The following is a 24,365-nucleotide window of genomic DNA, read 5'->3' as shown; positions in this document are numbered from 1 at the left end:
TGCATTTTTGAGGCTCTGTGGTTCGTAAGTTTATATTTTAATGTTTAATTACTGGATGGACCCTAAAGGATGGAATAGAGATGTATCCCCTGATTGTCCGTAATTTCCTGCAGTGCAAACCTGGGTTTTTGCAGACGCCGCTTCTGAGAGTGGTTCTCGGTGGGAAATGGAAGGGCCTGCAAGTTCTCATGGTTGAAGGGAGGAAAAACAATTATTTGTGGGAAAAGAAACCAGAGTAGCCTCTCTGTGGTGCTGGTGGAGGTAGAGAAGGAGTTTGGAGGTGATGTCGTTGACAAAAGACAAATAATGTCACAGGGAACAAGATCCCTGCTTTGAGATTATATATATATATATATATATATATATATATATATATATATTTATTTATTTATTTATTTATTTAATTTATTTTATTTATTTTATTTTTGGCTGTGTTGGGTCTTCGTTGCTGTGCTTGAGCTTTCTCTAGTTATGGCAAACGGGGGCTACTCTTCGCTGTGGTGCGCGGGCTTCTCATTGCAGTGGCTTCTCTTGTTGCGGAGCAGGGCTCTAGGCGCACGGGCTTCAGTAGTTGTGGTGCGTGGGCTCTAGAGTGCAGGCTCAGTAGTTGTGGCGCACGGGCTTAGTTGCTCTGCGGCATGTGGGATCTTCCTGGACCAGGGCTCGAACCCGTGTCCCCTGCATTGGCAGGTGGATTTTTAACTACTGCGCCACTAAGGAAGACCCCTGCTTTGATATATTTTTAAACCATTTGATTTTAGGTCACTTTTAGCAATACCAGAATACTTTACATCTCGATGTCTAGAATCCATATGCACTGGGAGGAAATAACTTTATTGAATATGGGAGTGTGAGAACTCACATGACCTAAAAAATGCATGGTTGATACAAAAAAGATATATTTTATGGAGATGATAAGAGAGAAACTTGAATGCACATCTTACGTTCAGTAAGCATCAAATTAGTTGTATTAAGTTAATTTTTACTTAACAATTGAAAAATATAGAACATGCTCTTTAGTTTAAAAAAAAGTCGTGTAACGAAGTATATAAAGTAAAATCTACCCTCTCAGTACCATTTGCAGAGATTGGGCTTAGTGTCTTTTATAGACTTTTTTGCATACTTAAACACATATGGGAGAAAAATTACTTGTAGAACAATAGGTAGGTTGATATATGGAATAAAATATATTTGTAAGATCTTTTTCAAAAGGTAACTGTAAGAAACATTGTTCCCGTGCTTTTGCTCCCCAGTATATTATAATTATCTTTCTATGTCAGTACCTAGAGATCTACCTCATTGGTTCTACCAGCCAAATGGAGTTTCACTGTCTGGATGTAGCACGATTTAATCATTTTTCTTTTTTTTTTTTTTTTTTTGCTGTACGCGGGCCTCTCACTGCTGTGGCCATGGCTCACGGGACTTTCATTTTTGGCTGCCTCAGTGTGCCTCTGTAATTACTGTATAGCTTTGAAAAACCATCTCCGGGATGTTGAGATGATAATACACCAAACCCAGAGTGAGGAGTTTAAGATTCTAAGAAGGAAGGAAATGGATCCCCAGACGACTAGATCATCTCTAATCACCTTTATTGAATACGTAACACGGGCTGGGCTGTGTCCTTCGTGCTTTACATGGATTGAGTCTTTTCATTCTCGAAACAGCACTGTGAGGTCAGTGCTTATGACCTCCATTCTAGATGATGAAATCTGGACGAAGAGAGCTAAACCGACCAAGGTCACATGGCTTGGAAGTGGGGAGACTGAAGCCTGGCCCAGAGTCTAGATTTTAACCATTAAATTATGATTCCTCATGTAAGGTGCTCCTGGATTTAGTATAAACTTCAGTTTGCTTTTAAAGTTACTTGATCCTGAATGCATTAAAAAAAAAACAATCTATGTAGCACCTTGGAGTAATGAATAGATTGGGAGCCGGGATGCCTGGGTTTGTCTTCTGCTTGGCCAGCTACGTGACCCTGAATAATTTTGTTTCACTTCTCCGGGCTTTGATTTCCCCACTTGTAAAAGGGGTTTTCCCAGGACCTAGTAGGGTCCTAGATGATCGCAGGTAACCTTTTTCAGCTCTAATATTCTACGATTTAAAATCTCCTTTTGGCCCTATTAAATCTTAAAATACGAATGAAGTTGGACAGTCTAAAATTTCTCTTTCTATATTATCTTTAGAGTTTCCAGTTTTCACTCTGGGGACAAAGGGAGTGGAAGGAAGTAGAGGTTAAGCAGAGGATAAAGGAGATAGAAGGTTAGGCGAGAAATACGGTTAGAAGAGACCCGCAATGTGTGCGTGAGGAGGGCAGGTGGAAGCTGGAACTTTCACAACAGCCAGCGAGGTCCAGGCGGTCAGAGGTGGACTTTAATCAGTGAGCCTGGATTGCCGAGGTGAAGACAGTCAGTCTTCACTGACTGTGGAGACTGTCTTGATGAAGACAGTCTCCACAGCTTAACACTGAATGGCACAGTCGTGGTTCTTAAAAATACGTTGTGTTTTTAGTATAGAGTGCGTTAAACGCCACGCTCTCCTCGTCTCGCTGCGTGGATCCTGTCGCTCAGGAGGCTTGTTTTAAGGTACAGATTTCAGAGCCCTGCCTTATACCTGTGGTTACTGATTAACTGGGGGGTGGGGGTGGAGTGGGATGGCGCTTAGGAATCTCAGATTTTTTAAGGCTTCCCAAGAGAATAAGGCCTCTCGCCATCTTGCCGTCACCCACCTGTCCAATGACATCTCTACCCACGGCCGGCAGTTCCACCCACAAAAAAATGCTCTCTGCTCCCTGAACCCCTTAAAACCTTTGATCCCTTTCTGCTTGCACATGTGCATTCCAGACCTGGAGTGCCCTTCCCAGCCCACCCCCTCTCTGCCCCCTTTAGATGTTTGAGGATCTTCGGCTTGTCTTCCTAGAGCCAGTTTGAGAGTCACATCACCTGTGAACCTTTTGTCCCCCACCACTCCCACTCCTCTGTCCCCAGGGTGCATTGGGTCTCAGGCCTGAGGCCTCTGTAGCACCTTCTCCCGCTAGAGTGTTGACCTCCCTGTGTGGTCACCATCCTCCCCACTAGACTCAACTGCCTCCAGGGCAGGGCCTGCATCCTGCTTCTCTCTGAGGAACCCAGGTTCTCAAATGCTGGTAAGTATCTGGCATTTAGCAGGGGGCAGACAGTGTTTGTAAGCAGCCCTTGGAGGGTCCAGGTGAAGAAGGCTGTCATCTCTGGGGGCCGGAGGCTGGTGAGATGGGGTCTTTGGTCAGATTCCACTTAGGAGTTCAGAATTTGAATCTTGGGACCCTTCTCTGAGGTTGCGTCTCAGGACTGGGTGAATTTGTATTTCACTGTAGCCAAAGAGGGCCCAGCAAATCCATGATGGCGGTCACAGGAAGGGGACAGGTAGGTTAAAGGCAGCTACCTGCTCTTGGCTGGGGTGGGGGAAAAGGGGGAATCTTCGCTTTTAGGGGAGGAGGCGACAGGAAGCTGTTTTCAAGAGGCAGCCAGACTGGTTTTGTTTGCCCCCAAGTTTTACTTTAACCAGGTTGTTTAATTGAAACTTCACTGGCCCTTAACTTCTGGATTGACTTCGGTGTTTGAGACCTGAACTTTCTTTCATGTAATTAAGTCATGATTTCTACCTAGGAAGCTACTCAGCCACAAACTGAAAAAAATAAATAAAATAAGGTCATAAAAAAACTTTTTTGCAGGCCTGGAACTGCATATTCTTTGAAGATGACCTTAAAGAAACATGGACACTTTCATTCACTTAATTAAAAATAAAAAGGCCTAAAACTGCAACCCGCTAATCTATAGATGTGGCAATAGATCACTAAACTGGTTTTGTACTTGGATGTGCCAGTTCAGGTTCCTTAGTTTTTTTTTTGTTTTTATTTTTTGCGGTACGCGGGCCTCTCACTGTCGTGGCCTCTCCCGTTGCGGAGCACAGGCTCCGGACGCACAGGCTCAGCGGCCACGACTCACGGGCCCAGCCGCTCTGCGGCATGTGGGATCTTCCCGGACCGGGGCACGAACCCGTGTCCCCTGCATCGGCAGGTGGACTCCCAACCACTGCGCCACCAGGGAAGCCCCTCCTTAGTTATTTTTGGTTATTGTCCTTAGGATTCTTAAAGGAGGAGAGACCTTATGAGTATTTGAGAAACAGCTCAGTTGTAATTTTCCTTTAAGAGCCAAGCTTATTGTTTTGAAAGATTCAAGGAGAGTGTATTAATTTTTCTGATGATCTTACTCCAACTGAGGCTTTATAGATAATGGGGAGCAAAAGGAATCTAGCAGAATGCATCTGGAGCCTCAAAGTTTTATGGAAACCTGCTGGTGTTAATTTTACTTAGAGTCTGTATGTGGTTGCCATAGTGCCAACCTCTGATTTTCTGGAGCCGTAGCACATTATAGATGCCCAGGAAACAGTTGCTGATTTGTTAAATAAAAATTGATAAAGTGAAAGTACTTCATATGTTGCTTGCATAGTGGATGGACCAGCAGCTGGTTTCTCTAATGTTTTAAAACATGGATCTAGGGAGGCTGTATTGACAATGACCTAGAAACTCTCTATTGCCTTTCATTTTCGGGGTTTTGAATTTGACCTCTTGATTTTGATTCATATGAATTATTCTGAGGAAGCCCGAAGCCAATTTTGCCCTGCTGGTAGTTACATCTTTTTTTAAAAAATTTATTTTTTTTAAATTTTTATTTATTTTTCGGCTGTGTTGGGTCTTTGTTACCGCGCGCGGGCTTTCTCTAGTTGCCGCGAGCAGGGGCTGCTCTTCGTTGCGGTGCGTGGGCTTCTCATTGCGGTGGCTTCTCTTGTCACGGAGCACGGGCTCTATGTGTGAGGGCTCAGGAGTTGTGGCTTGCGGGCTCTAGAGCGCAGGCTCAGTAGTTGTGGCGCACGGGCTTAGTTGCTCCCTGGACCAGTGCTCGAACCCGTGTCCTCTGCATTGGCAGGCAGATTCTTAACCACTGTGCCACCAGGGAAGCCGAGTAGTTACAGCTTGAAAATTCTCATTGCTGTATTGTAGGTGGGTGTGGGGAGTAAGTAAGAGCAAAGCTATGAAAAATAAGAACATTTGTAGTTGATTAAAGTAGGAAATTGGATGAGCCAAGACAAAGCTACCTTTTCTCCCATATTTCTTGTTTCCTTTTAATTGCATTGCTTTTTTGCCAGGGCTTAACACATCCTGCGTGTGCCATGGTGAGTGACCCCGATGCGGTCCTGGCCTCGTGGAGCTTTTAGGCTGGGCCAAGGCTGTTCTCTGTGATAGAATTTTCTGTGATGATGGAAATGTTATGTGTTTTTGCTGTCCAGTATGGTAGCTTGAGATTATCAAGCACTTAAAAGGTGGCTAGTGTAACTGAATTTATAATTTTAAAATTTTAATTAGTTTTAATTAATTTTAATTTAAATAGCCACATATACCTAGTGGCTACCACATGACACAGCATGGATATAAGGAGTATAACAATTCCTACAAAGAAGGGCTAACAGGAAATGTACATATTTTATGAGTCATCTGATTTATTCTGTTTTATATCAGAAGGCTTTACTGAGAGCTTCCTGTATACCTAGTAAAGAATGCACAGAGGTGTTGTTTCTGAGGCACTGGGTCGGTGGGTGGTAGAAAGGTTTAGACGGGCATGTGGTGGTGGAGTGTTAGGTGGAGAGGTACATGTAAACGATAATAATTCCCAACAATAAATGCTTCCACCTTCTTTTTATAGCATGTCCGTTTCATGCATTCTCAGTGGATAAGATATCATTCCAAAGGGGGTGCAAATTGGTTCTTGAGGAGAGAAGGGGTTCTTACCCTTTTTATGTGTCAGGTACAGATATGCATACAGTAATACGCAGACATACGTAGGTCTGTGGAATTAACGTTTTATGAGGAGGGGGGTGATTAGGAAAAATGTGTCCAAAAAAGGCTCTTTATGGGAGCAGGAAAAACGGACAAGCTTGAGAAAACTGTTTTGTGATGAAGCCTAGCTTTTAGGAAAGGTCAGCCTTTTGCTTGTTGCCTCCTTCAAGGTGCATTTAAGGAATTTTCATGAACCTGAGGAGGGTGATTGCTGTTGGTGTATCTCCTTTACTTGAAATATCTTGGCAAAATGAATCCGTATCACCAGATTCTGTAGTCAGAAAGTCACCTAGTGTTGAACAATAAGTGGATTCAGAGGCATCCAAGACTGGGTTGCCTTCTCACGGTTATGTATTCACCATTTGTAAATATTTTGAATCGTGATGAATGCAAAGAACAACTTTAACGCTGGGTTGTGTCAAACTGCCCTTTATTAATTGGGCTTTGTGGCTGTAATCCTTTTAATGAGGATATGTATGTGTGTCTGTCTGTCTATACACACACATATCTATACAACCAGTATCTGTAACAACATATATAACAACCTTTGTGTATAACATATATATACACGTGTGTGTGTATGTATATATAAGCATATACCTATACATACATATATATATTAGCTGAAAGAACTGAAGCATTGGACTGGTCTTAGTAGCAGATTCTTGCTTAGAATGACAGAGAGACAAATTCTCTGTTCCAGAACAACTGGTTTCTATGTAGAGCTCATCTTTGATATGCTTACAACTTATGGGCTGTAAGTGGGACCAAAGGGCTATGGTGGGACCAAAACCTGGAATAGCTTTAGTGTAGCCTTAGTCACTTCCTTCAGCCCCTCAAGCCGCTCCGAATCTGTGTACATATATGTGTATGTAATCTGTTTCTATTGAATACCTATGAGTTTCAATCTTATATGAAGTACAAAAAAATTTTGTACATGATTGCTATTTCTAATAATATGTAACCTAGCTAAAAACTGTATGCCTATTAAATATAACTTCAAGATATAAAGTTTCCATCTCTTCTGAGATTTTGGAGCTATCATTGACCTAGTAAGGGATGACATAAAAAGATATAATGCCTTTTGAAATGAGCTCATAAATGTGCATTCCGCTCTGGGTTTCATTATTTTGATGTTTTTCTACTCTGATGGACCTTGAGTCATTTTAACGCATCAGCACAATACATTTAATCCTACATACTCTGCTTAGGATAAAACAACTTTTTAAAAATGGCCCTGTGAATGTGAGGTTTGTCTTACCATTTTCCATTTTTTAAAAATGTCATTAGTTTTTGGTTTGCTTTACATGAAACTCAGACTTGGTGTTGAGTCTGGCACAGTGGGGAGACATGTGGATTTTAAACTTTTTTTTTACAAAGCACACTATAGGTAAGGACGAGGAATAACAAAGGAATCCATATGTTTATTGAGTATTTTCATTGAATAAATTTCTAAAAATCTTATTTTCTGTTTTTTCCCCCTCCTCTGTTGTGTTAAAGGAGTTAGGAGATGGGGACTTTGTATACTCAATTAATTTGATGGGCAAATTGGTATATTCCAGGAGATTTGGAATCATGAGTCAAGCATCACTGGTGCTGAAATGAAAATCCCTCATTTCCAATCCCATCTTGATACTAAAAGTGATCCCTGACAGTAGCAGCGTTTCCCGCTCTACAAGTGGCTTATTATTGATCTTTGATTGGGTAGCAGCAGTTGCCAGAGATGGGGGCTGTTTCCTTGTGGCCTGCCTAGATGGTATTTGGCTTTTCACTGCACCTTCCCGAAATGCCCTTGAACAGTTATTGTGCGTTAGCCTGAAGGGCACTAACCTGAGTCCCACTTTTACATACGTATCTTCTGGGTGTCCACAGCAGGATGTCACTAGAATCCTAATATCCTCTACCAGGGAGAGTTAGGGATGTAAAAATCCCACACCCAAGCCCTTGTGTCCAGTTAAGGCTTGTCCTCCCACTGACCAAGAGGAGCATTTGCTCCCACTGAAGTCAGTAGTGTTTCTCTGGTTTGACTTAATTCAAGCAACGCCAGGGAAAATATGATGCATGCTGTTCTGTTTAACCTCGGCAGCCTTAATAAACGCTGGTGAATTACATGGTGGCAGTGGTAGCAGTGGCAGTGGGGAGGAAGGTCCAAGCGTGGAGGGGATGTGTGTTTTTATGGGTGACTGGGTCGGTCTGCGTGCAGCATGGTTATTTGTGTCATTAGGCAGTTTACATAATGAAGTGGTCTACTCAGCAGCTCCATCCTTCCAGCTGCCTGCGGGGCTGTCTGCACAAGCAGGGGGGGGACTCTCCCACCATCATCTCCCTCCCGCCCTCCTCCCCACCCTAGCTCTTTCCCTTTGCTTTTCGTTTTGGCTTAAAATAACTAAACCCCTCCACCCCATCCCGCTGCCACACACACAGACATACCAGAGTCACGTTTGGTAAAATATGAATTCGCATTAATGAAAACGTGCAATTATTTGAATTCATACAGACGAGGCAATTTTTTTTTTTTAAACAATGCTTGCTTATGGAAGATCATTTGCCATAGAGTTGTGAACTTGGTTTGTTCTGCCTGCCTCAGATAAAAATAACCATTTGGAGTGTAAACATGAACTTGAAGACACTAGAAGTTGTCAAACTAGTATTTTTCTAGGCTGAGTCTGTTCTGCCTGATTGCATAGCTGCCTCCCCTCTGCTCAGATAAAGCCCCAGCCTGAACATGCACGAAATGTGAAAACTACTTTGAACTAAAAATTTCACCTTAGCTGTTCACTTGTGCTCTGCTGGAAGAAACATGTGGTATTGGGAAAGCACTCAGAAGAGAGAAAGTGAGAGAAAAAGAATATCCCAAAGGTCTTCCCTCACCCAGAGTCTGGCAGTGAATTCTCCTGATATAATATAAAGAAATTTGATTCTTATACACTGCTTTTGGGAACATATCTATGGCCTGACATGAGAATTACCTGGTGGTTTGATGCCTTGTTTTGTCTTGTTTAACATAATGCTCTGGTTTTTCATTTTTAGAAGGTAGAGAGTCTCTCTTGTAGACCATCTAGTAAGTAGTGCAACCTTTTCATTTTTACAGGGCACACTCAGCGAGCTGAAGTCACTTGCCTGAGGCCGCTCAGCTTGCAGTGGGGACAGTGGGATTCTCACTCTAGGTCAGGGCTTACTGTCCTGTGGTTTCCCCTGAAAGCCACCTGGCCAACCGCTTGTTGACTTCAGCTCTTGAGACCATTCAAGTAGGAAAGAACATGAGCTATGGAGAAAAGCTCGGTCCTGGGCTCTCAGTTGATTATCGTTAGTCAAGATTTTTGTTGGCTTGTTTGTTTATACGGAATCCTTGGTTGTCTGGTTTCCCAAAATAGTTTTCCACTTCCATTGCAGTCCTTTCTTTTTCTATGGAAGATGTTTTTGTTTTCTTTTAGCCCTCTGTGTGTGTGTGTGTGACAGCCTGTTTTGCTTATATTTTAATCATCTGTTATGTTTGACATAAGCATATTTATCTGTAAGAATAACTTGGCTTCTTTCATCTACGTTGTCTTAGTTTTGTAAATATATTGATCTATGCGCGTGTGTGCGTGCGCACACACACACATACACACACGGTATGTTTTTTGATTCCCAAATGTTTAAAATTGCCATGGGACATCTTATGTCTAGTAAAAAGATACTGCTGTGGAAATCTGCAGCATTTCCTGCTGTGAGTGCCAGGGCCCAGGGACCCCGGTTACCATGGAAACCAACATGGAGCCGCTGGGTGGTGCTTTCCTTTAGAGCTGCATTTGAGTGCATTTTGCAGACAGCTACAGTGCTGCATCTTCCCCCCACCCCCTTTCAAATTAGGAGGGGGAAAATGCTGAGTGATTACAAATAAAAAGAAACTACTGTTCCAGCCAAGGCAGAAAAAGATCTTTAAAATGTACTGTTTTAACGTGATTGCCCATAGTGGGGCAATACAGTTCTCTGAAGATGGCTAAAGGTACCTGATAAAATACAAAGGAAGTGTGGAGGAGATAGTGAAAATGGAACCTTCATCCTGTGCTACTGACCTGCAGGCTTCTTTTTGGGAATGACGGGCATGCAAGACTGACACAGGCTTTATTCCCACTGACTCTGGTTGAGCCCGTTCAGTTTGTCGCAAGGGCTTGACGGCAGACAAAAAAGACCTTCAGCACTCTGCACGTGCCTGCCACCCTCCATTTCCTTTTTTTTTTTTTTTTTTTGCGGTACGCGGGCCTCTCACTGCTGTGGCCTCTCCCGTTGAGCACAGGCTCCGGACGCGCAGGCTCAGCAGCCATGGCTCACGGGCCCAGCCGCTCCGCGGCATGCGGGATCCTCCCGGACCGGGGCACGAACCCGTGTCCCCCGCATCGGCAGGCGGACTCTCAACCACTGCGCCACCAGGGAAGCCCCACCCTCCATTTCCTGACCCCTCTCTCTCAGAACCCACCCAGAGAACCAGATCTGAGAGCCTGGAGAGCTCCCCCGAATTTTAGCCCTCGATTTGCCATTTAAGCACGTGAGTGCCATCTGTGCTTGTTGAAAGGCTGTGCTGATTATGAGAGCGGTACTTCATTCGGATGATACCATTTAAAGCCAAGCGCAAGATGCGTTGCTTGTGCTGGACCCGGAGGAAAAAATGAACCGTGTCAACACACCCCTGACCTCCCACTGGTGGTGGTCCTGTTGGTCACTGGCCACAGGTGGGCTTCCAGCACGTTTGTGAGGGAGATGCAGTGATCCCCAACGCCAGGCTCCCACTGCCCATCAACAGACTCCTGTTTCATGAGACTGAAGGATAATAAAATTGCATCCAACCATGTTAGATGGATGCCTTTGTGCTCTGGTGTTTGCTTTTCCAAATGTGTGTGTACAAAGCAAATGCCAGGAGTGTGTGCTATTCGGAAACAGTGAAGTACCTTGGAGCCCTTGCCTGTTGCAGGCGGCGGGGACCTTAGTCCAGCCTTGGCCTTGAGGATCTGCGGAGGGCCCTCTACCTGTTGAGGCTCTCAGCTAGCCTGATCTCATTGAGGAAGGTAGTAGGAACCCCGTTTTGCCAACAAGGGAAACCGGCCGGTGACTTGAAGCGCCTTGGTTAAAATGCCACACAGCTCTGAAGCAGCAGAGCCTGGAGTGTGTGTATCCGCTCTTCAGGACCCGTCAGTCCGCCTTCTTTCCACCTCTGAGTTCAGTTGGATATAGGGAATCACCTGGGAATTTAGAGTCTCAGCCCAGCACTCTAGACATTTCGGGCTGCATAATTCTTTGTTGTGAGGGCTCTCCTGTGCATTACAGGCTGTTTAGCAGCATCTCTGGTCTCTGCTCCCCAGTTGTGAAAATCAAAAATATTTGTAGCCATTGCTGAATGTCCCCTGGTGGGGCAAAATGACCCTGATCGAGAACCACTGAGGTAGACCTCTTAGGTGTTTTTATTTGGCAGTTTAATGGACCCGCGGCTCTGCCTTTTCTTGAGGCGGTTGTGGACAGCTTGGTTCATTTAAGCTAGGCTTTAAATTATTTGTAACTATTTTAGGATTTTAGAAATTTGACGGTCCATGCATTGTTTCATCTGGGAAATGACCACCATGCTGAGTTGTGTGTAAAACTTTATGAAGAGTCCACATCTTACCAAAAAGGAATGCTTCCTTTTTTACTCAAAGGCCATTTCCCACAGTGAAAATATGCAGGGTTTTTTTTTTCCCACCAAAAAAAGATTAACTCAAATAAGAACAGTGAAGGAGTTGAACGGAGTGTTGGAGTTTTCATTCTAGCTGAGCTGCCCTCCTTCTCGGAGAGGCTGTGCCTGGGTTAGGAGGCTGGCTGCAGGCCATGCAGGCCGTGTGGCCTTGGTGGGTCAGTCTGAGCGGACACCCTTTGGTTTTGTCATATATGAGAGGACAGTCGGGTCTGCTGTACCTGCTTGTCAGGGTGACCGTGGAGCTCCAATGAGGTTGAGGCCGTGAGAACCCCAAACAGCTTTGACACAAGATTACCTGTCCCTTCTGGGGCCTCTGCTCACATCAGACGTGGTGGGTTCCCGGTCACTTCTAGATCCCGGCACTCACTCCTGATTCCACTTCTGATTTGTTTGCCTGTCTCCTCCCAGCTTTTGCCCCTACTCTAGATCCGTTGAGGTCACTGTTTTTCCTCCCAAAAGACTTTTTTTTTTTGACATTTACAAGTTCCCCTATTACTATTTTGTTTATTACTCTTACATTTTATTATGTTTTTTCTAATTATTACAAATATTTACATATATTACATATAATTATTTTATTATACTGCTTATCAGATTAGGGGTATTATAATGGGGAATGAATGAATTTTGATTTTTTTATTTTTCTCTTAATAATGTTTCATTTTCTTTCCTGCTTTACTAAAGTATGACTGGCAAGTGAAAATGTGTATATTTAGGTTGTACAGTGAGATTTTTAAAGTTGTACAGCGTGATAACTTAATGTACGTATTGTACGTTACGAAACGATGTCCACAGTCAGGTTAATTAATAGATCCATCACCTGTCATAGTTACCAGTTTGTGAAATGAACGTTGAGTGTTTTAGTTATCTCCCCCATGCTCGTGGATAGGGAATGTCACCTTCCCCTGCGTGGGATGTTCTTCTCCCTTACCTCCCCCCGCATACTCCAACTCATCCCTTAAGGTTTCTCTCAGGCAGTCTGTCCTCTGGGAACCCTTTTCTCAGTCCTCAAAGGGGTTAGGAGCTGCGCCGTTTTGCTCCAAGCCCAGAATCTGGGCACCTCCTGCTCTCTCCCTGTTCCCTTACCAACCCGTGAGCTTCCTTAAGGCCAGGACTCATTCATTTATTAACAAATAGTGAGTGCCGTGGTGTGCCAGGCACAGTTGTTCTGTTTTAATGTGAAATTCACACAGCACAGAATTAACCGACTTAAAGTGAATGATTCAGTGGCATTTAGTGTTGTGCAACCACCACCCTTGTCTGCTTGCAAAGCACTTGCATCACCGCAAATTAAACCCTGGACCCAGGATGATGAAAGAGGTCTGGGGATGGCTAGGATAGTGGTGTTGGTTGTACAGCTGTGTGAATGTACTTGAATGCCACTGAACTGTAGCCTTAAAAATGGTTACAGTGCAAAGCCGACTTTTAGGGCAGTGAAAACACTCTCTGTGATACCATATAATGGATACGTGTACTTAAACATTTGTTCACATCCATAGAATGTACAACACCAACGGTGAACCCTAATGTAACCTGGGGACTTTGGGTGATAATGATGTATTTGTGTAAAATTCATCAGTTGTAACAGATGTACCACTTTATTGGTGGATGTTGATTAGTTAGGGAAACTATGCATGTATGGGACAGGAAATATATGAGAAATCTCAGTACTTTCCCCTCAGTTTTGCTATGAACCTTAAACTGCTTTAAAGAAATAAAATCCTAATTAAAAATGGTTATAATGGTAAATCTTATGTTAGGTATATTTCACCACAAGAAAACAAAAAACCATGCCCATTAAGCATTTACTCTTCCCTCCCTTACCCTGGCCTGTTTTGTGTTGTATTCATCATTATTTCCTTAGCCATTAACAAAGTTGTTACTAAATAAAACTTTGTCATCTCTTCAACAGCTCTGTAATGGGAGCTGTACAAAGACAACTGATTTGTTTTTGTAATCTCTTCAATAGCTCTGTAATGCGAAAAGTTATCTTTAAGGCTATTTACTTATTTAAGGGTTTTCTACTTCTCTACCGATATCTCCATAGAAATGCCTCTTAAACCAAAGCTAATTTGTAAGTTTATCTGCCCATCTTGGTTATTTTTAGTTGACGTTTTGGGCTGATAATGGTGGTCTTGGTTCTGTACCTGGTGATGTGTGTCTGGCACACTTGGGAACAAAGAGTCTTTCAAATACATGTAGTCGTATCACATCTAAGGATGTTAAAAGTTTTTGATTACTCTTTCTTATGGAGGAGACAGAAAATGAAACCGTCCTGTCAGAAATCAACATTTTTACTCCGATTTTGTCCTTGAAGTGTGGCTGCCTTGTTAATCCTTTTCTTTCTGCTCACAAGTCACAAAATCTTGTTTTTCTCTGTTGCTCTATAATTTATAAAATTGTATTGCAGTTGGCTTGGGTGGAATTTACTTAAGCATCGTTGAGCCTCTAGATTTTCTTTCTGGCTTAGACAAAAGCATCATTAATTATGAATATGAATTCCTTTTGCAAAATGACAAGATTGAACATTTCCTCATGCCAATATCCCAGCTGTCTCATTCTGATGCTCAACAAAGACTTTTAGAGATTGTTTTTAATAGCCATGGTATCAGATACTAAAAAAAAAGCTGAAGAGAATGCAGAGTAGCTTACTGTTCATTTGTCTAGAAAAAACAAAACAAAACATAATGAAAGGTTTTGGTTTTAATGTGGCCGTTTCCACTCTTGTAATGCATTTGAGGTCTGAAAGTTTTAGTCATGGCTGCAAACCAAAGGATCATTTCCGTTCTCTAAAGTGTTCTGCTGTTGACAGATGCAAAATTCCATTTGTTCAGATGATCAGTGCTTGAGAACCCCAAGACTCAGGTCACCTTGTTGCCCACCCTCTGAGGGGCTGAAGCTCACTCTTGGTTTGGCGATGGAGGTGATGGGATGGGAGGTGATGGGATGGGAGGTGATGGAAGGGGCGTCGGTAGCCGGTCAGCCCTCACTGTTTGCCATCACTGAACCATTATGGCTTCACCACAGTCACAGGGTAGCTTCTATTCCTACCACTGCAGGAAGTGAGCTAGGGTCTGATTTCACAACCTTCAGGCATTTTACCACCATGTTCCGTTGCCTCAGTCCTGAGTGTGTCTGCCCAGCCATCGGTTGACCATCTCAGTGAGTCAGTTTCTGATGTCCCTACTTGCCCTGTATCCTGTATTTGCTGCCAGAGAAGTTGACCCAGATGTGGTCCTTCGTGTTAAAACCCTGGGAAGAGGTTGTCTTGCCTCTGGCCTCCAGCTGGGGTTTTCTAGACTGGAGATGGACCTATGTTGTTACATTCCTAAGTTTAGAGCTCAAGGCTCAGAGATTTTGTGTGTGCATGTGTTCATACATGTGCTATTATTTGATAATATGCCACAGGTTGTTGAAAGACTTGGTTTCTGCTCAGTCTCTTGAGTAAGGATGTTTTGGGTCACTGTCCCCCTTCTGTTTTAAAATTTAATTTTCTGTTTTTGAATTTTGGACACTTCCTTTTTTTAACATCTTTATTGGAGTATAATCGCTTTACAATGTTGTGTTGGTTTCTGCTATATAATAAAGTGAATCAGCTGTATGCATACGTAATCCCCATATCCCCTCCCTCTTGCGTCTCCCTCCCTTCCACCCTCCCTATCCCATCCCTCTAGGTGGTCACAAAGCACCGAGCTGATCTCCCTGTGCTATGCGGCTGCTTCCCACTAGCTATCTATTTTACATTTGGTAGTGTATATATGTCCATGCCACTCTCTCACTTCATCCCAGCTTACCCTTCCGCCTCCCTGTGTCCTCAAGTCCATTCTCTATGTCTGTGTCTTTATTCCTGTCCTGCCCCTAGGTTCATCTGAACCTTTTTTTTTTTTAGAGTCCATATATATGCATTAGCACACGGTATTTGTTTTTCTCTTTCTGACTTGCTTTACTCTGTATGACAGACTCTAGGTCCATCCACCTCACTACAAATAACTCAATTTCGTTTCTTTTTATGGCTGAGTAATATTTCATTGTATATATGTGCCACATCTTCTTTATCCATTCATCTGTCAGTGGACACTTAGGTTGCTTCCATGTCCTGGCTACTGTAAATAGAACTGCAATGAACATTGTGGTACTTGACTCTTTTTGAATTATGGTTTTCTCAGGGTATATGCCCAGTAGTGGGATTGGTGGGTCATATGGTAGTTCTATTTTTAGTTTTTTAAGGAAACTCCATACTGTTTTCCATAGTGGCTCAGTCAATTTAACCTCAAAATGGATTAAAGACCTTAATGTAAGGCCAGACACTATAAAACTCTTAGAGGAAAACATACGCAGAACACTCTATGACATAAATCACAGCAAGATCCTTTTTGACCCACCTCCTAGAGAAATGGACACTTCCTTTTGAACCAAAGGCATTTGTGCGTAAGAAACTTTATTATTCTCATTTTTGGCTTACTTTAAACGGAGGCACTATAACATTAAACATGAACCCATCTGGCTTAGGTCACATGGAAAGAAAACGGGCCAGACAGTTCAATGTATTGTTGATTGACTACTTTAGAAAACATCAGGAGAGGATCCAAGATGGCCTGTTATGGTCAGAGGTTGAGCAAGGAAGGGCCGGACGCCCACTTGTCAGTGTTTAAAAAACAAGACAGACGGTTAGCCATATTTCTAAGCCCATCCATTCTTTCCCTGTCTTTCCATATTTTTTAAATTGAAGTATAGTTGCTGTACAGTGTTATATAAGTTACAGGTGTACAATATAGTGATTCACAATTTTTAAAGGTTATGCTCCATTTGTAGTTATTATAAAATATTGGTTATATGCCCGGTGATATGCAATATATGCTTGTAGCTTTTTTTTTAAAATTAATCTATTTTATTTTATTTAGTTTTGGCTGCGTTGGGTCTTTGTTGCTGCGAGCGGGCTTTCTCTAGTTGTGGTGAGCGGGTGTTACTCTTCATTGCGGCTCGTGGGCTTCTCATTGCGGTGGCTTCTCTTGCTTTGGAGCATGGGCTCTAGGCACGCGGGATTCAGTAGTTGTGGCATGTGGGCTCAGTAGTTGTGGCTCGCGGGCTGTGGAGCACAGGCTCAGTAGTTGTGGCGCATGGGTTTAGTTGCTCTGCGGCATGTGGGATCTTCCCGAACCAGGGATTGAACCTGTGTCCCCTGCATTGGCAGGCGGATTCTTAACCATAGTGCCACCAGGGAAGTCCCTATGCCTATAGCTTATTTTATACCTGACAGTTTGTACCTCTTAATCGTCTACTCCTGTATTGCCCCTCCCCCCTTCCCTCTCCCCACTGGTAAACACTAGTTTGTTCTCTGTATCTGTGAGTCTGCTTCTTTTTTGTTATATTCGCTAGTTTGTTGTATTTTTTAGATTCCACAGATAAGTGATATCATATACAGTATTTGTCTCTCTCTGACTTTTCACTTCGCATAATGCCCTCCGGGTCCATCCATGTTGCTGCAAATGGCAAATTTTCATTCTTTTTTATGGCTGAGTAGTATTCCATTATATATACATGTGTATGTATATATTTGCATGTGTGTGTGTATATATATGTACCACATCTTCTTTATCCATTCATCGGTTGATGGACACTTAGGTTACTTCTGTATCTTGGCAGTTGTAAATAATGCTTAAGCCCATCCATTTTTGTTTTCTTCGTAGTGTGATTTGGCTTTAGAAACTCTGTTGTTTCCTTTGATTGTATTTAGTATAAATTTGGCATGAAATGCTATTTCACATTACTGTATCTAGTCATGGGCTGTGTGTGTGTGTGTGTGTGTGTGTGTGTGTGTGTGTGCGCGTGCGTGCGCACCATAGGAAGATGTTCTACCATGTCCTTGCCTCTCCCCACTTTGTCACTCTGTCCCCCTTCTCTGAAGTAAGAACTTTGTGGGCAGCTGAGCTGACCTGGCCTTGCAGTTAGCCACTGGCCCTGGCAGCTCGCTTCACTCTCTGTACTCCTTCCAGTAGCCTGGACCCCCGCTTCCTGACTCCAGGCTTCCTCTTGCCTCCCAGGGGCCAAGACAGGCCACTCCAGCCTCCTATCTGCTATCTTCTTACCCTGTAAGAATTGAGGCTACAGGGAGAACCCAGCAAGCAGTGCTGAGCCCCGCATGAGGGCGGCTGCCAAAGGTGGTGATGGGCACACACGTTGATAAACGGCTTCCCCACCCTGCTCTCATTCCACATAAAAGAGACCACAAAAATCATTGCAGCATGAAATGGAAGAGAGGGTAGATGATTCTGGTGTGCACGCTGCCCTGTTGTTAGTTAGGAAATTGCAAGGCGTGCTGGTGAAGAACCTTCGATTTAGATTAAATCACAGCCTGCTTTTTTTTGCAGCATGACCTTTGGCAAGTTGCTTTAACCTCCGTGTACATCAGTTTTATTGTCCGTAAATTGAACTTGATAATGGCACCTATGTAGGATTGTGGGGAAGAGTCTTTGAGAATGTGTGTAAAGGGCAGAGTTCAGTGCCTGGTCCGTGGTAGCCTTTAGAAGCTATTATTATGAATAAGGAGAGCTCCTGTGTATCAGTACACACGAATGTGCCAGGCACTGTGCTACGTGCTTGGTATGTATAGATTATATTAATTTTTATAGAGAGTTGTTCTGAGACAGGTGGTGGTGCTTTAAACAGTGGTCAGGTTGCCTCCGTCATTGAAACAATATGAAATATATGTAGGATGGGTACATTTTCATTGTGGGTATTTTAAATAACACACCCCCGCCAACGACCACAACCAGGAATGGTACAAAAGAGTCCCTTTCGTGCCTGAAATAGCTTCTCCGATGTAACCAGATGCAGGAGTCCTGCGGCTGGCATTTCTCTCTGTCGAGAGGGGATTAGTGACTCCGAGCAGAAGGTTAGTTACTTGAGTTTATCATTTGCTTTATTTTTTTAAAGCATGCTACCGCTTCCCTGTGTTGTTCTGAACTCGACAGTCTGTGTAAGGATTCCAAAGTCCAGTTTTTCACTTGGGAGGAGGCTGAATGCAATAATCCTCCTTTTCGTTTCTAACACTGACCTTTGGAGTTTACTCCACGTGGGGAAACCTTCCTACTCTGTGCTCTGCGGCTTCATCCCCAGGTGGCCTTGAATAGATCATTGACTTGCTTACATGTGATTAGGGAGTTCCTTCCCTGTGGTCTAAGGAAACCACCACTCTGGCCTCGAGGGTCTTTGTGGCCTGGCTTAGCTTTCCTCCCATAGGAAGGAGGGCTGGGGTAAGAATAAATGTAGAGTATGCAGGGCGTTAGAGGCAGCGGGGATGTCAGTGAGAGCTCCTGCAGCCTGCCCTGCTTTGCTGAGGGACGTGCCCTTCATTCATACGGTAGAAACCCTGTGCCGGGCCCCAGGGAATGTTCTCTGACACAGGTGATGGGTTGTCAAGTTTCTCTGTTAAGAGTACCTTGGTGGTCAGGTCTTTTCAAAGGTGTTCTTTCAAAGAGACGACTGTAATAGAAGTACTGTAATAGCATTCTGTTAGTGTAATAGGTATATTATATACTATTAATACAATAGAAATGGTATATTGGATTCTGGAAGCTAAGCGCCCTAGTTGTGGCATGTGAAGAGCCTTTGTTTTTTCTTATAATCCTCTTCCCTACCTTTCCCTTGGAGTAATGCCCTCCTCTCCGCGTACCCTAACCTTGCACGGGGCTTCCTTCTTTGTCCCTTTTAGCTGAGACTGGAGGCTGCAGCTGGCTGGCCCTGGCCCCTGCAGGTTTGATGTGGAGGGTGGAGGCCTGCAGGTGACTCATCCCCTTCCCAGTCCGGGCTGCCTGCCTCTGGGCCTCGCCTGGTACTCTGCATCAGCACCCGATTCCTGAGCTGGGGATTGAGTTGTTCTGCTTGGGAGAAGCCCTACGTTCCAGATGTGGTCTGAGCCAGAGGGAAAGCCGTTGCCACTTAAAAATCTCTTCTGAGGGGACCATTCTGTCTTTCACACTTTACTAAAAACTGAAACTCCCATATGATTTCATTTTCCCTGTTTGTTTCCCAGGGCTTAGTATATAAAGCAATCAGGAGAACCTGACTTACTATTTTGCTAACCCTAGATCCTAAAAAAGAAAAGTTCTGGAGAGGATAATAAAAGACTAAAGAATGTCTTGGCAGTGGTTAGAGGAGATTTTAATTAAATCTGAAACTAGTGGCTTTGTGAGACTCATTCCCTTTTTGAGGGTGACTGTTGGGTTTAGTCCTGGTTAAATCCAGGTACAAAGTGTTGTATGAATTTTCTCCCATTGAAGAGGTACACAGCTTCCCAAGCTCTTTCTCCTAAACCCTGTTGCGAATGTGTGGGTAGTTTTGAGATGCCCACATCTCTAAATCTTCTGTTGGCGTTCTCTGAAGTTCATTTAGAGCCCGGATAAGGAACAGTTACAAGTCGACGATTGTGGGTTTTTGTACTGCATCCAGGTTTCCCATCGTGACCTAATGGCGGTTGGTTCCTTGGTTCAGCCAACATAGTCTGAGCACGTTCCACAGTTAGAGGACCGGGCCAGCTTCTGGAAGGAGCTTCTGAAGCAGATCGGGCAAGGATTGGGCCCAGAAGGGCTAACTGTCCAGAATGGGAGAGAATTCATGTCCCTTAACACCTATCCCTCAGAGGAGAAAGGGGCCATTTCTATGGGTATTGAAATATTGGTAGGCAGGGGATGAACCTGATCTTTCAAATCACAGGGAACCATGTAGGACAAGTACACGTTCATCATGCAGAGAGCGACTCCAAAAGCCAGAAGGTCATTTGTCAGGTAGATTCCACTGTCATACTGGTTAACTCTCCTGCTGTAGTAAAAACAGAGAGGGAGATGCGAGGAGGGAGGGAGGGAGAAAGGAAACACACAGTCCATGCAGTTAGGCTTTAGAGGTGAAGACTTCGAATCTGTCTGATCAAGCCCTTGGGCAAGTTTTATTTAGCACGTGTAATGTCTAGGTAGGGTTTGCATATGAGGTCTAAGGGACGGGCAGGTCGTGTAAATGAATGAATGGAGTCAGGCTGACGATGCGAAAGTGCGCGCCCTGCCTAGAGCAGACAGACGACCCTCTGGCCAGTGTTGTATTGTTGGAACGTGGGCCTCGATCCTTGGACTTCTATGAACAGCACTGTCCAGTAGAAGGCTTGGTGATGATGGAAGTGTCCCATATCTGCGTCATCCAGGAAGGCGGCCACACGTGGTTCTTGAGCCCTTGACATGTGGCTAGTATGACCAAGGAATCGAATTCCTAATTTTATTTCAATTGAATTAATTTAAAGAGCCACAGGTAACTCACGGCTACTGTGTTGGGCAGCATAGTTGTAGATGCAGCCAGGGTCTGGGCATTATGTGAAACCTTCTGATTTTTAAGAGTTTGCAGGCTAAATTTGGCTCATGGGCTGTCACTGTCCAACCTCCACCCAAAGATTCAGAGGCGCCTTTAAAAAGTCCTGATGCTTGGGGCTCACTCCCAGGTGGTCTGATTTGACTCGTTGGCAGTGGGGCCTGGGCATCAGTATTTTCTGAAGCTCCCAGGTTGATTGTAAGGGCAGCCGAGGTCAGGAACCCCTGCTTAGACCCTAAACATTGGAGGGTGACAGCGCAAGATCCTTGTGGATTTTCAAATGCTAAAAAACCTGTACTGTGTGCAGTTACTTTCAGATTCCATACGTGGTCGATGAAGATGGTTATAACTATCTCTTAGAGTAATTGCAAGGATAAAATAAAACCATGGGTTAAGTGAAAAGAACAAAAGTGCGTTGAGATGCGGGTGCTAGGCTTGGCTTACTCACTAGCCAAACTACTTGCGCTCACAAACCAACCTTGCCTCTGTAGGGGAGGAAAAAATGTCTTTTTCTATGACCTTCCTAGGCGTTCTGGCTGGGGCACTGTAAATTGGACTGATGCAAGACAGGTTAACAAGAGAAAAGCATACAGATCTATTTAATGTAAGTTTTATGTGACGTGAGAGCCTTCACAAGGAAATGAAGCCCCTGAGAAACAGTTACACCTGAGCGTTTTTATAGTAAGTTTAAGGAAGAGTGGAAAGTCGTGGGAAAATGTGATGGGATGGAAGGGAATGAACTAAGGGCTGTTACTGGGGAAAACACAGCAAGGACTGTTTGCTTGGATCCCTCTCGGCGCCCCTCCGAGGTCAGCGAGTGCTTCCTGCACCTGCCGTTTCTCAAATCCCTTCAGTTGAAAATATTTCTTACACGGAAGCGGCATCTTTGGGGGCAGCATATCCTGAGATGGGATTCACGCCTTGCCTTGGCAAAACCGTGAGTTAGCGCTTGCCATGGACTATAGAATTTTTTAAGCGTCGTCTCAGTCAGCAATGTTTAAATCATTGAATGCCAGTGGTCTCCTGAAATCATGCAAAAATGGCAGGTATTTGATAGACGTTGTGCGTTGATCTGGGTCTGTAAGATTCCAAAGCTGGTGTCACTCTCAGAATTACAGGTTGAAATGGAATTAAAAGTGGAGAAAGTGAAGGAAGGATCGGCGTTTTATAGTCTAAGGACTGTTTTAGGCATGCATATTTGTTTTTAAAGAAAAAACCAACAAGTTCCCATGGGTCTGTAAGTTCCACAGGGTTGGAGACTGGATCTGCCTTGTTCATTGTGTTCCTGGGGCCCTGTACATTGTAGGGGCTCATTGAACCTTTGTTGAATGAGAGGATGAATTAGTGCCTACGGGGCCCTGCACTAGAGCGTCAGGATTATTTGAGGAAATTTTTATTTTTGTTCTTATTAGGATAGAGGATTTGGAGAGGTTAATTAGTTTTCCCAGGGTTGCAGAGCTAAGTGGCAGAATCAGTATTTTAAGTCTGGAATTGTTCCTACAGGACCGTGCGAACTTCGTTGCTATAAATATGTATACTGCTAACCCCTAGCTAAAATCATCTCTAAAATGCGTGCAGTGGATCAAAGGGGGATCAACTGGGATCATGGTTTGGGAGGGATCAGCCCATTCTGTCGCCTCCATTCTGAGGCTCTACCCCTGAAACCTCTTGGGGATCAAAGACCTGTAGGGGAAAAGATACATTTTGATGTCCTTTACATCCATCAGCGTGACCAGTGCTGGACACACAGAGGCATCTAGTGAGTACCTACCGACCTGATTCAGAAGATATAAATAATGTCTCTTATATACTTCTTTAGACGAGAAGGGAGTGAAACATTTAACTTTTAGAAGTAAGCAGGCACATTTTAAAATTTGTAGCCCTCTGCCAAGAGGTGATTAAAAGAGTTTTCCAAGTGTCTTGGGATTTATGTAACAGAGGTATGTGTTTTCTTTCTGAAATATACTGTTGTAACACTCCCCTTGCTTAGTTCTGTTCTGCTTTACGCAGAACTCTAAGCCTCCCTTGCCTCTAAAAAAAAAAAAAAAAAAAAAGAGAAAACCATGTATACTGCATCCCTAAAAATTTAAAGGGTTGGCAAACTATAACCCATGACCAAATTCAGCCTACTGCTGGCCTACAAGCTAAGAATGTTTGTTTTAAATAGTTGGAAAAAAATGAAGAGACTAATATTTTGTGACATGTGAAAGTTAATGTGAAATTCAAATTTAAAAGTCCATCCATAAAGCTTTATTGGAACACAGCCAGCCCATTTTTGTTCACAGTTGGTCTTTGCAGCCATGGCAGAGTGGAGGAACAGAGGCTGAATGGCCCACAAAGCCTGAAATATTTACTAAATGACCCCTTACAGAAAAAGTGTGCCGACCCCTGATTTAAAGCCAAGTAGCTTAAATGTAGAAAACAAACTTATGGTTACCCGGGGGGATGGGGAGTGAGGGATAAACTGGGAGATTGGGATTGATGTATACACACTACAACATATAAAATAGATAACTAATAAGGACCTATTGTAGAGCACAGGGAACTCTACTCAATACTCTGCAATGGCCTGTATGGGAAAAGACTCTAAAAAAGAGTGGATGTATGTATATGTATAACCTATTCACTTTGCTGTACACCTGAAACAACACACTATTGTAAATAACTATACTCCAATAAAAATTAAAAAAAAAAAAAAAAGCAACGGAGCTTGAGAAGAGGGAGTGGGGGGGTAGGGGGAGTAGAGGTAGAAAATATGTTATTCCTTACTTTTCTCCTGCTTCGGGTAAAATTTGAATGTTTAAAATGAATCTCTTAAAGTTTTTCCCCCCTCCTGATTTGCATATCCCTGAATTCAGAGTCTTGATTGGGGAAGACAAAAGAAAAATATTAACAAGTGGTGATAGTGGTGACAGTGAAAAGGAAGAGGCTCTGATACAGTTTTCAGCGAAAGGATTCATATGGTTCTCACCCCCTTCCCTTCTGTGTCTCACCCCAAGACCTTTAACAATTTGAACAGTTTTTTCCTTTGCATTACATAGGGGACACAGTATGCACCGAGCTGATCTCCCTGTGCTATGTGGCTGCTTCCCACTAGCTATCTGTTTTACATTTGGTAGTGTATATAACTCCATGCCACTCTCTCACTTTGTCCCAGCTTACCCTTCCCCCTCCCCGTATCCTCAAGTCCATTCTCTAGTAGATCTGCGTCTTTATTCCCGTCTTGCACCTAGGTTCTTCATGACCTTTTTTTTGTTTGTTTCTTAGATTCCATATATATATGTTAGCGTACGGTATTTGTTTTTCTCTTTCTGACTTACTTCACTCTGTATGACAGACTATAGGTCCATCCACCTCATTACAGATAACTCAATTTCGTTTCTTTTTATGGCTGAGTAATATTCCATTGTATATATGTGCCATATCTTCTTTATCCAT

At 43.5% G+C, this 24,365-nt stretch overlaps 1 protein-coding gene and 1 long non-coding RNA gene across 8 annotated transcripts in view; both read left to right on the top strand.

The window, feature by feature from the left end:
* MTSS1 (MTSS I-BAR domain containing 1) overlaps window positions 1-24,365 on the top strand; it is a 159,380-nt gene that overhangs the window by 26,738 nt on the left and 108,277 nt on the right. The window lies entirely within an intron of this gene.
* Window positions 1,427-23,573, top strand: LOC125961741 (uncharacterized). Its single transcript, XR_007472688.1, has 2 exons — window positions 1,427-2,582; window positions 3,075-23,573. It is a non-coding gene; the product is annotated as an uncharacterized LOC125961741 (long non-coding RNA).

Source organism: Orcinus orca, chromosome 17 (assembly GCF_937001465.1).
Source record: "Orcinus orca chromosome 17, mOrcOrc1.1, whole genome shotgun sequence".
Lineage (NCBI taxonomy): Eukaryota > Metazoa > Chordata > Mammalia > Artiodactyla > Delphinidae > Orcinus > Orcinus orca.
Note: the sequence above shows the minus strand (reverse complement) of the source record. Positions and strands in the feature narration are given on the sequence as shown.